At 30.6% G+C, this 12,247-nt stretch overlaps 1 pseudogene; it reads left to right on the top strand.

The window, feature by feature from the left end:
• Positions 1 to 8,684: 8,684 nt before the first annotated feature.
• On the top strand, positions 8,685 to 11,084 carry LOC129293157 (isoflavone 3'-hydroxylase-like; annotated as a pseudogene).
• Positions 11,085 to 12,247: the final 1,163 nt, after the last annotated feature.

Here is a 12,247-nt window from a genome sequence, read left to right as displayed (position 1 = left end):
CGTAATAATGCAACAACAAATCACAACTTCATATGTTAATTCCTTGTTTGCCATTGCATTGTTGTGAATATAAAAAAAAGTTGTGAATATTTAAACAAAACTTGTAAATCATTTATTTTTAACAATAGTAATTTGATAATTTATATAAATTCATTAATAACAGAAAAATTCTTTAGAACTTCAGAAAAACTATTGCATTTTAAGGAATTAAATTATTATTAATACATTTTAGAGAAGTTTTATCATCATTTTTTCTTATTATATTTAACTAACTTTTTTTAATTATATGATTTAGTTATTTTTTATATTTAAATAGGGAGGGAGTTTCTTCTAAAATATCTCCAAGTCTCTTGTGGATAAGAAAGACGTGAATGTCGTCGGTAGCGTCCGCGACAGCCGACACAAGTGGCTTAGTGCAAAATTATTGGGAAAACAACCGCAGATCTTGTGAAGATATTAATAACAAATAAATATATCTCTATTTTTTTTGGGTGAAAATAAATATCTCTCTAATTATTAAAATGTCATAGATTATGATCTTTATTTACAATTAAAAAAAAAGAAACTTTAAAAAATTGCCTTTATCACCAAATGCAGAAAATAGCCAATGAAATTAATGATGATTGAAGCAAAGTTAATTGCGAATTCGCTAGTCAATTCTTTTTTAAGAGAATGATATATCTTAAGAAGATTAATTAATTCAAATTAAATTTCAACTAATTTTAAAATATTAAAATTTAAGAATTTATAAGTTTAACTTTCAATTTTATATCTTTATTGTGATAAATTTACAATTTGTATTCCTAATTTTAATAGAGAAAATAAATTTATTTATTTCTCAATCATGTCAAAATTTAAAAATAAGTTATAAATTCATCATAATAAAATTATAAAATTAAAAACTAAACTTATAAATTTCTAAAGTTTGATACTTTAAAATTGATTAGGACCTAATTTAAACTTATTGGTTCCAAGGGAACCATTATGCCATTCTTCCTTTTTCTTGAGTTGCGTTTGGATTGTGTTATATGCTTATGTATACATGCTCCACCTCCCCTCTATATAAGGATTAGGGTCTCATTTACTGATTAGAAAGGAATGGATTATAAAAATAAAATAATCAAAATGTAAAGAGAAATGAGTAAATCATATTTATAAAAGAAAAGAATAATTTAGTTGATGGGATCAAGAGTCATGATTTACAAGGTTTTGGGAGGTAGTTATGATAATTTTCACATTTATAGTATATATATAATATTAAGTTTTATCATGATTATTATGATAGAGAAAAAAAAATTAGTTCATTTTTATTTTAATTTTTTTCAATCTATTTTATTCCGATATGACATTGTTTATTATGCAAGGATCATGCTGGGTGAGTTTTATCATGAAAATTACTTTATATTTATTTTTTGTAAACTTTTGTTTAGTCTTCTCCTTGCATATTGTTCAGTATGTGGAGAACAAAGGGGAGGGATTTGGTCCCCTTTTTTGCATGTGAAAAATCAATAGTAGGGGAAGAAACCACCAAACATTTAGATCAATTAATTAGGGAGTTAATCCCACTTATAATTAAAAATTTCGAGTTCAAACTCTAAATATACAATAGCTTCTAAAGAGATACCTACAAGTTGCCCTCTATTTTATGAGCAAAAGAAATAAAAAATAAGAGGGGAAGGAAATCATAACCCACTCCTCGAATTGAAATTTGGAGAGTTTAGAGGATGAGGCATTTTTTTTAATTATATTTTGACCAATATATCCCTGGTTTGTTTTAATATTTTCAGACTAACTTTCTTGATAAATCTTATATATATATATATATATATATATATAAGAGATAAATCTGTCTATGTCCAATTATTTTCCAACTCCCCTCCCTTCAAACCAAATAAGTTGTGTGTGTATACGGGTATAAACATGACATTATTAAAATCTTTCCCCTTCTCTTGAATAAAGTGATTGAAGGGTGTTTGTAATAGTTTTTACCAAGAAAAAAAAATGGGGGATATATATTTTATAAAGAATCTTAGAGAAATTTAATATCTTAAAAAAATTAATAAGTAAATATTAATAAATTAATAAGTGAAGTTATTATTTTAACAAGTATCTGATTTATCTAAGATCATTGTCAGATATTAAATTGTTTCAATTATATTCAACCAAAAAAAAAAAATCTTCCTACACCTCTCCTCAGAACCAAATAGAATGGATATTTATACTGATAGTTCGTTTTCGCTGTTGGAACTCTGGTTTATTTTTAATGAAAATTGTTTCTTTTTAGGGGAAAATTTATTAAATGGTAACTTTCATAAAATGTATATATTAGTTTTATATTTTCTTAACGTAATAAAATAAATTTTATGTTTAGATGATAAGCCCCTTCAAATGATTAAACAAATCAGATAAACCAGAAACTTATCTCAGAGACACCCGCCACTTAACATAGTTCTCATTTTCAACTGATATTAGATAATATAATAAAAATACATTGACTATCCTTCTATTTTGCTTTAATTATACAAAACTCTTCTTTATTTTAAAAATTTATATAAATCTCTCTTAAAATTAAAATATATGTTACATAAAGCTTCCTTGTATATTTAGGATTTCATTTCCATCCATTTTACTGTTAGTTGACGATTAAATTTGGCTTCTAATTTGACCAAAATATGCCTTTTTAATATAAGAGTTATCTAAAAATCCATATTTGCCAAAAAATATTTTTTTTTGTATACATGTAAGAAATATAATTAATACCGTTTGAAATTTTTATTACATTATTAAATCTATTTATTTTTATTATATTATAAAATTTTAATTTTTTATCATATTTATTGAAACTTATTTATTTATGATTTTTAAATTTTTCTAAAAACTTATTTCATCACTTAACATAAAATGATATAAATTCAAGAGATTATATAAATAATTTAAATTTGAAATCTGTAAACATGTTTTTACAATGAAATTATGTAACTGTCAAAATAATATAATTTTGGATATATTAGGTGAGGGGTAAATTAATAAATAAAATTTTTTTAATATAAATTTTAATTTAAAAATAATTTTTTAGAATATTTTTAAAATATTCTTAACAGAGTTAATAGATTGGGCTAGATTGTATGTTTTAAAATAGAGAGAAGATTTATGTAATTATAAGGCAAAATAGAAGGATAGTCAAAGTATTTTGCTCTAAATAATATTATCCTTGCTTACCCAAGCGTTATAATTGTAGTTCTAATTAATCAAGAATTGTAGTTAGATATTTTAACTAAGTTGAATATATGGATGAGAGGACAATATTTAATGTTAAAGCTAAGTCATGTTCCATGATAAATAAATTATGGTTTTAATTTTCTCTCACATGCTTTGGTTTTCATTCAATCTGGATGAAGGGAGAGTTTTGGACCATTCATTTACTTGATTTTTTCTACAAATGTTTTGCTTACTTATTATTCCTTGATGTGAATTGTCCAAAAATATAAGATAAAATTGAAATAAAATAAAAACATACACAATGAAATTGCAGGTAGAAAAGGAACTTTATCATCAGGTATATTTAGATTTGGATAAATGAACAATTTTGCCTTTGAACTATAAGCTTATAAACATCTAGGACTTGATTTTTTTTTTCCAATTTTGTCCTCCAATATTTAAAAACATCATAATGCATCTCCTTCCATCAATTACAAGAACTTTGATCATCAAGTCATATAAGAGAAAAGGTGGGCGGACATTACTTTGTAATTAATAGGATGGGATACACTGCAACATTTTTAAATGTTGAAGGGTAAAATTATACCAAAAAAAAAATTGAAGTCCCAGATACTTCTAAAGCTATAGTTTAAAGGAAAATTAATTTTAACCCTTTAGAATTTTCTCATATATATGCACTCAAAAGTACGGTGCATAGAATTCACAAGCAACAACATGCATACCAAAATAGAAGCATATAACACTGAAAAATTAAAGTAGTATTGGAATTAGAAACAAGAAAATTTATTCATTAGACTAGTCTGTTGCTGCTGCTTCTTAGTTAATTACTTCCCAGTTGGTGGCTTGCATCCATTATTTCGGTTATAGGGATCACACAATTGAGGACTTGGTGGCGATTTTGTTGGCAGGCATCCATTATTATAACGAGCATTAGGTGGGCATGAAACTGAAGGCTTATTCGTATTCCCTGTTCCTCCAGTTACAGGCTGCCCTTCTGCATTTTCATATGATATTTACATATACACATCAGTTTAAATTAATCACATCCAAAAAGAAATTAATATATAACTCATTCTAAATCTTAATTAGTCGAGGCAACAAAGCTAAGATAGCTAGTCATAGAAGATGAGATTGGACAAAATTAATAGCAAAATAAGTGAAGTTGAAGTTGTTACCAAGTAAGAGACGAGCATCAGTGGAAGCAGGAAAGGAGAGAAATGTTGTGGAAACCAAAACTAGAAAAGCTATTTGAATCGCCCTCTTCATTGTTTACAACAAGTCTCTCAATAATTTTTGCCTCTTGTATGTATGCACATACTACACTAGTCCCCTGTCTCTATTTATATTAATTGAGAGGAGCAAAGTCAAGATATAAAGGGTTTTCGAGTATCATAATATTATTATAAATTACTCTCAATTTTAACCTATGGCACAACTAATAATTGCTTGATATTACAAGAAAATAATTCAAGTTGACCCAGTCGTAGAAAAACTTGCTCATTAACTTGATTGAGAATGAAAACGATTTAAGTGATCATGCATCATTCTAATTAAACGGGCTTATTCATATGTCACCAATAATATTTCTCCCACAAATTCTCCCACCGGCCACAACATAAACAGTGAGGTTATGGTAATTGTATTAGCTTAGTCAGTGATTTTGGATTTAAATATTTTAGCTATGCCGTTGCGTTAAAATATTCATTGGGAAAGCTTGATCACTCTTGTGAGATCCTTCTTGGCTCAACTTGATTAGTGAAACTCCAATGAGACTCTTCAAATACTGGATAGCTTAATAAAAAATAAAAAAGCTTTCTTACTCTCGATAATTTTGTTTGATCACACTTCACTGCCCGTGATCTCTACGAGAAATTCAAGGTTGAAATTGTCTACTATAATTGATATTACAAGTTGCTGGCAAAAAACAAATAACAAGACATCTGAGAAGTCTCTAGCATGAAAAAAACAAAGTTAGAAAATAATGGAGTTTCAAGTACAGTCCAATTCCAAACAGTATTTTATATTAATGTCCCGCTTGATAACAGGGAATTGGAGGAAGGGAACTCAAAATAATATTTGATGTGTCTGGTATGCATGAAGAGAATTATCAGAGAGTTTGAGTTTCATCAAATTTGATGGAACTGAGTCCACACGTTTCACTTCTCTAAAGCTCCCTTTACTGACCATTTTACCCCTGCACCCCCTCTCCCCGAAAGTCCCAAAGGCAAAGACGACGGCGATGGTCCGGCACGGTGACCAATCTTCCGACAGCGGCTCCAAGGAAGATGATGGCTCCGGCTTCCATGTATTTCTCCATTTCTTTCACAGCAAAGCAACACCCGCCATTGCTGGTGACAAGGGTGCATTCTTCCTCTCCTTTCTGGAGTTAATTATACACTTAATTCCTATCGACTATTTACGTAATTTTGAACGCAATAATCCGAAGAAATAATTGCTTGATATTAAAAGAAAAATCCAAAATTGACTTGGTCGTGGAAAGATTTGCTCATTGATTTGATTGAGAAAGAAGCATTTTAAGTGGCTATACATCAATTATAAATGGAGCTATCCAACATCTCATTATCAATATTTCTCCCACTAATTTTCCTCTCCATATCCGTTGCAAGAATAAATGACATCTTTGTCAGCACAAAAGCACACGTCATCTGACCAATCAATAATATGCCACTCTTGATTCTGACGTTGGAAATTTATTATCAACTTTTTCACGTTCATGTAATTTTATTTTAGAATCTTGTTTAATTTGAACTAAAAGAGGTCATTTTTTCAAGTAATTGTACTGTTCATTCCGAATGAAAAATAATTCAGGAGCAGATGCTCTCCTTTTCTATTTTATCCTTTTCTTCTCCCCATCCGTTCTCCACCATTAAATATATTTTATGTTTAATTAATTAAATACCTTACTTTACCTCTTTTTTTAAAAAAAAATCCATTGCTGATCAGCGAAGCTCTCACTTACTGCAGGAGCTCCGATGCCGACGAGCAAATTATTGGACATGAGAGGATTTGAGAATACAATCTCTTGGATCCCAAAAGATTATGGCACTAATAGATCATTAAACCCATTTAATAAATGATATAGGTGTGGAATTAGTATCGTGCTAGTTCGAGACAAAATCCAAAATACAAATAAAAACAGATGATACAAATAAAGAACGGGATAAAAATAGACAAAGAGAATAAAATAAAAATAAATGAAACAGAAAATAAAGATAAGGATGAAGGAAAAAGATAACTACAATACATGCTTCAAGTAACATTAGCCTTTGAAACACCACAAGAGTTGATCAGACTCTTATCACATGAATTGTTATCTTAAGATTCTCACAAGCAAACACAACTCACATAAAGAGTTTTACCAAACTCAAAAAAAAATTCTCAATCATAACATTTTTTAGAAAGAGTATATAAGGAGACCTATGTATAGGTAAGAGAACGAAAGACTCAAGAAACTCTAATCTTACATGACTCATCCACATGTGGCACCTTCTCTTAAACAAATTAGAAAGATTCCCTAATTCATGAAAATCCAACAATAAAGGCTAAATGGAAGAATTAAAAAAATTCTTAATAACTAAACTCTTAATTTTTAAGTCAAATCATGTAATAAAAGCCACAATAATGGAAAGGAACCAGTATTAAAGCTAAAAATGAAAGTGAAAACTAATTAAGACTTAAAATTTAAACTTTAAACAAAATATAAAATAGTTCAAATTTGCAATGAAGGCTTGAAAAGGATGGGAATAATCCATTTAATGCCTTTAAATCAGCTTTAAAAACATGCACCATTATCCTCCCCTGCACTTATCACATGGTGAGTAAGTATTCTTCCGAGGCTTGGGTGTTTTGAGCTGGATCTTCATTGTCTTGGGCCTTGGGCAAGTGTTCCTTAAAGGGAATGACTTTGAAAGGGATGGTCTATTTTAATGGTTTGGGCTTGATTCATGTTGACATTCTCTCTTGGGCCTTTACTAAATTGTCTTTGAACTCCTCTTCAAGATACACGAACTCTTCATTGGATTTGGCTTGCAACATATGGATCTCCATTAAAAAATCCTTCTTAGATGCCATCTTGATGGATTGGGCTCCCATTAATAGGCCTTCAAAATTTGATAATGGATATTTAAACATAATAAGCTTATATCCTTAGAACTTATTGAACATGTGTGGGATTTCTTGGGCTCACCCAAGCACACCACTTTCAACTTTCGGCCCTTGCTTCACACAGTCAAGCCCCACCATCTTAGTTGCATTATATGAAGTTCTTCATTAACTCTCTAAATTTAAATCAATAAATATGTGCAATATATTATACATACATACATAAATACATCTATCTTAGTTGAGGTCTGGCTATTTCCTCCTACATGTGAGTTAGTTGCAATGTTGGACACTTCAGTCACCATTTATTGTTCTTTAATGACACGGTTTGGAAATGGTTTTTTATTAACCACCTTTTTTAATAGTCATTAAGCTGTCACTAATTTCCTTTTAACAACCCTTGGTTTTTGGACCTATATAAATATGGCCCATATGTTATTTGCGAACACACCGTCTTGAGCTCTTGAGCGTTAGAGCCCTTAAGAGGAGAAGAGCCCGAACGCTTGAGCTCAAGGCAATGTGTGTTCTCTATCAAATACTTTTTTTAATGATAAAAAAATTCAAGAAAAGTTTTGTTTTGTATAAATTGTAACATCTCAAAATTTAAATAGAGATTAATTACATCAATTAGAGAGTTAGATTAAATAGTTGAAATGCGTCTTCATAAAATCAATTGTTATTTAACTCACAGTTTCATTTATTTATGATCAAGCATGCCTTTAAAATTTTGATGAAATCTTACAGCCAAAGTGTGGACACTCACTGGGTGCTAGGATATGAGACACTAAAAAAAAAAAAATCCATACAACAATAACAAAGAAAATCTTAGAGGATTTGAATCCTGTAGTTAAATTAATTAATATTTCTTTTAGATGTAGGGAAATTCATATTTTGATTGTGATTTTGACCAACTCTACCATTCACATTCATAAAAATTTATAAATTTGAATTTGATAGAAATTTATATTTTATTGTTATTCTTTTATAAGCACAAATTCATCATACACCCTTTTTTTTCCTTTGACATAGCATTGGCTATTTCAACCCTCTTGAATTCTCTTTCCATTCTCATTTCATTTCATTATCTTTGAATTCTAATTTTTTATACTACCAAAACAAAAAATTTTAAATATATATTTAAATATTTAAATTTAAAATGAAAATCAAAACACTACCTTAAATTATGAAAGTATTGAGTAAACAGAGAAAAATGTCATTTTTTTCATTAAAAAAGACTTAAACAGAAATCATCATAGAATTATAATTAATCTCACAAAACATGTACTTTAGATCAACCGTAAGAATTTGCCTTGTTATATTACATCAAAGCTAGAGTCAAAAAAATGGGTCAAGCCTATCAGGTCAGTTCATTTAAGCCTGTATAATAAGAGGCCTAAGCTTTAAAAGGCACCCCAAAATGGTAAATCGGGCTTAAACGGGTTGTCCTATTTAAGCCCATTTAATTTAGGATTTAAATGGGCTAGCCCTAACAGGCTGAAGGCTAACTCGTTTAAGCCTACATCTTTTTTTTTTTCAGTTTATATAATTGACTGGACTTCTCTTTGGACTTTGTAAAAAAAATAAATGTGTGATCTGTCTCCACATCATATGTGAGCCCAACCCATATCTATTGAGGAAGGGAATAAACAAGAGACACCCTAAATCATAAATCCCCTAATTCATTTAGTCTTCACTCTTCGCTTTCTCCAATTTGGTTCTTCTCGTCACCTTGCCCTCCCATCACAAGTCATCCTTGCTTCTGCTTCTACTCACTCTTCAGCTATCCTTGTCATCGACTTTGATTGCACTCCCTCCTAAGACCCAAGCCCTGACAATACTTAAGTGGTTGTCGCTTGCCGCATCGGTCTCCTAAGTCCTTGTTGTAACTCATCTTGCATTTGTGAGCTTCTAAGCCTAGATCATCACTTACCCTTGTGTGGCTGATAAATGCTTTATTATGAATTTCTTCTCTATCATGCTTTATTTTGATTTTGTTTGGGGCAATCATGATCTGTTCTTTTTGCTTTCCCTATTAATTCAATAAAAGGGGCTTCTTTTAGATCTTGAATGAAAGCAAGGATAAAACTTCAAAGTGATGTTGAGAAATAACTCCATGCTGGTTCTTACTATTTGAAGTCTAACTTAGCCCATAAAGCATGAACCTTTAACACATTTTGGTGGCAGTTGGATTGTAAAATTTTTAGATCACAAGGACTTGGTTTTTTTTTATCTTCCCTCGATTATTTTGTTGTTTTCATAGCTCAAATTGTTAACTAGTTAATGAACTAAATCAATCATTATTGGAATTTCACCTCATGTGTACATACTTGTTCTAATAATCTATCCATCCAAACTTCTTGATAGTGATAAAGAAGATAATAATGATGATGATGCTAATGTTTGACTATATATTTATTTTTATTGAGACTGTGATGGTGGAATGAATTATTTTCATTTTAATAAAACAATAAAAAGAAGTAAAAAGGCTTGAAACCCGCAGGGCCAACCTTAAGGTCGTTATGTCAAAGGCCGAGCTTCACATATCAAGATTTTAAAAGGTATTTAGGCTTAAATGGGCTATGTAACAGCTCTCACCCCACCCCTCCAAGGGTCTTTTAGAGCCTTCGCAGACTCGAACCCCCAACCTCTACTACCTTAATGAAGTTGAGGTTAAGTCTGGTACCATTGAGTCAGACTCAATGGTACCAGACTTAGCTTCAACTTCATTAAGGTGATAGAGGTTGGGGGTTCGAGTCTGGGAAGGCTCCAAAAAACCCTCAGAGGGGTGGGGTGAGGGCTGCTACAAAAAAGGCTCTTTTAGGCCTGAACTAGTCAAGGGTCGAGCCAGCCTGGTTTTCCAACTCTAATCAAAGCATAAAATTAGATGTAAAATATATTATATCAACTATAAGGTTTTGAGTTAAGATATGATGTTCTTCCACTAATCTTGCCTATCTCTCCTTTCTCTCATTTTTGGGTGGTCATTCCTCATTCCTAACAATAGATTGTAAACTACTTGTGTGACCACTTGCTAAATTTAGTTTGAAATTGATAATAAACTCTGTATTCGTTGATTTGACTTTGCTAATTTTGACTCGTAGGTTATGCTTTTGGCTGAAACGGATACATCAGCTGTAACTTTAGAATTAGTTCACGAAACAATTCTAAAGTATTAGAAAAGACAAAGAAAGAAATAGACACACATATTGGGCGATAATGGTTTATAGATGAGCCAGACATTCCAAAACTACCATACCTGCACGGCATCATCTCTAAAACACTTCGATTGCATCCTGCTACACCATTGTTGGTTCCACATAAGGCTTCTAATGACTGCACCATAGGAAAATATAACGTTCCACGTGGCACTATACTTGTATTAGTGAATGCTTGGGCCATCCATAGAGATCCTCAAGTGTGGAGTGATCCTACAAGTTTCAAACCAGAGAGGTTTGCGAAAGAAGGAGAAGCAAAACAAGCTAATTGCATTTGGGTTGGGAAGACGAGCATGTCTAAGAGCAGGGTTAGCTCAGAGAACAATGGTATTGACTTTGGGATTGTTGATTCAATGCTTTGAATGGAAACGAGTGAGTGAGGAAGAAATAGATATGAGAGAAGAAGCAAGGATCACCCTGCAAAAAATACTCCAGCTATGTGTGAAGTGCGTCTTCCAATGATCAACAAGCTTGCTTCTGAAAATGTTGCAGAGGATAGCAAAGTCAAACAATGGTAACTGGGCAAGGATTTTGAGAAAGTCCCATGGCGTTTTTAAGTATTTGGTAGAATATATCTTTGTACAACAATAATTCCCTTGTATATATAGTTTATCGTATTTGGTTAATTTGTTTTTCTTGTTTCGTATAAATGCATCAATTATCATATTTGCTTCGCCTTTTCAAGTATTTCAAATGACTTAACGATCTTTGCATCGATTATCTTGTCATCTTTTATGATTCTATAACATGTTTGTTTAAGATAGGCATATATAAATACCTGGTGTCGCAGTAAATCCATAGTTAAGTTTATAATTAGAGGGCAATATAGAGTAAAATAAACATGACTTAATATTAAATTTGGGCTGGAGAACCTCACAACTATTCAAAATTAAATTTGGGTTTCAGTAAAATGAACATGAATTATTATGGTACCCACATAAAAAAATCTAACAATACGCATTGTGATTGTTCTGAAAAACAACCATCTTAATTTTGTGAAACAAATATACAATATGGGCTATATATAAGCTAAGTGGGCCTAGACCATTATTTGATGTTTTGTTTTACCGAAGAACAGAACCTTTTAGTCCAATGATAGCTGCGCCCAGATTTTTGTTAGTACTTGGTCCACAGATATCCAACTATGGAGTTAAAGTTTCAAGGACGAATGGTTTGAGAAAGAAGGCCTCGCAACAAAAAAGTGTAATTCAATTTGACTTAGAAAACTTTGCACAAGTTAAAGCATGATGAGACACTGGATTTTTATTGGTGGTGCATTTGATGCACCTAAAAGTTTTTCTAAAAGGGTGTCTTGTAATATTGAACAGAGAAAGTGTTCAATTGCAAAAACCACAAAGATAAAGAAAGTTAGTTGTGTTTAAATACTTTTTTTTTCTTTTTTCCCAAAGTTTGCCCCTAATTAAATGTTTTATAATGGTATAATCTTCTATTAGGGGTTGGAGGAAAAAAAACCTTAAATACATGCGGAAATATTTTTTATAAAACATTTTAGAATTTTGAACAAGGAATTATGAAAAAAGACAAAGGCTTTAAAAAAATAATTGCATAAGTTTTTCATAGCCAAGCACATCTAAATGTCATTTGTAAATATTATTTATTAAGTTATAAATGTATAAAATTTAAGATTTAAGAATATTTTTATATATTTTATGAGATTTTTTTAATAATCA

The sequence above is a fragment of the Prosopis cineraria genome, unplaced genomic scaffold, assembly GCF_029017545.1.
Source record: "Prosopis cineraria cultivar Desert tree isolate PC_DT_omini unplaced genomic scaffold, ASM2901754v1 PC14, whole genome shotgun sequence".
Classification (NCBI taxonomy): domain Eukaryota; kingdom Viridiplantae; phylum Streptophyta; class Magnoliopsida; order Fabales; family Fabaceae; genus Prosopis; species Prosopis cineraria.
The sequence above is the reverse complement of the archived record's forward strand: the minus strand, read 5'-3'. Positions and strand labels throughout refer to the sequence as shown.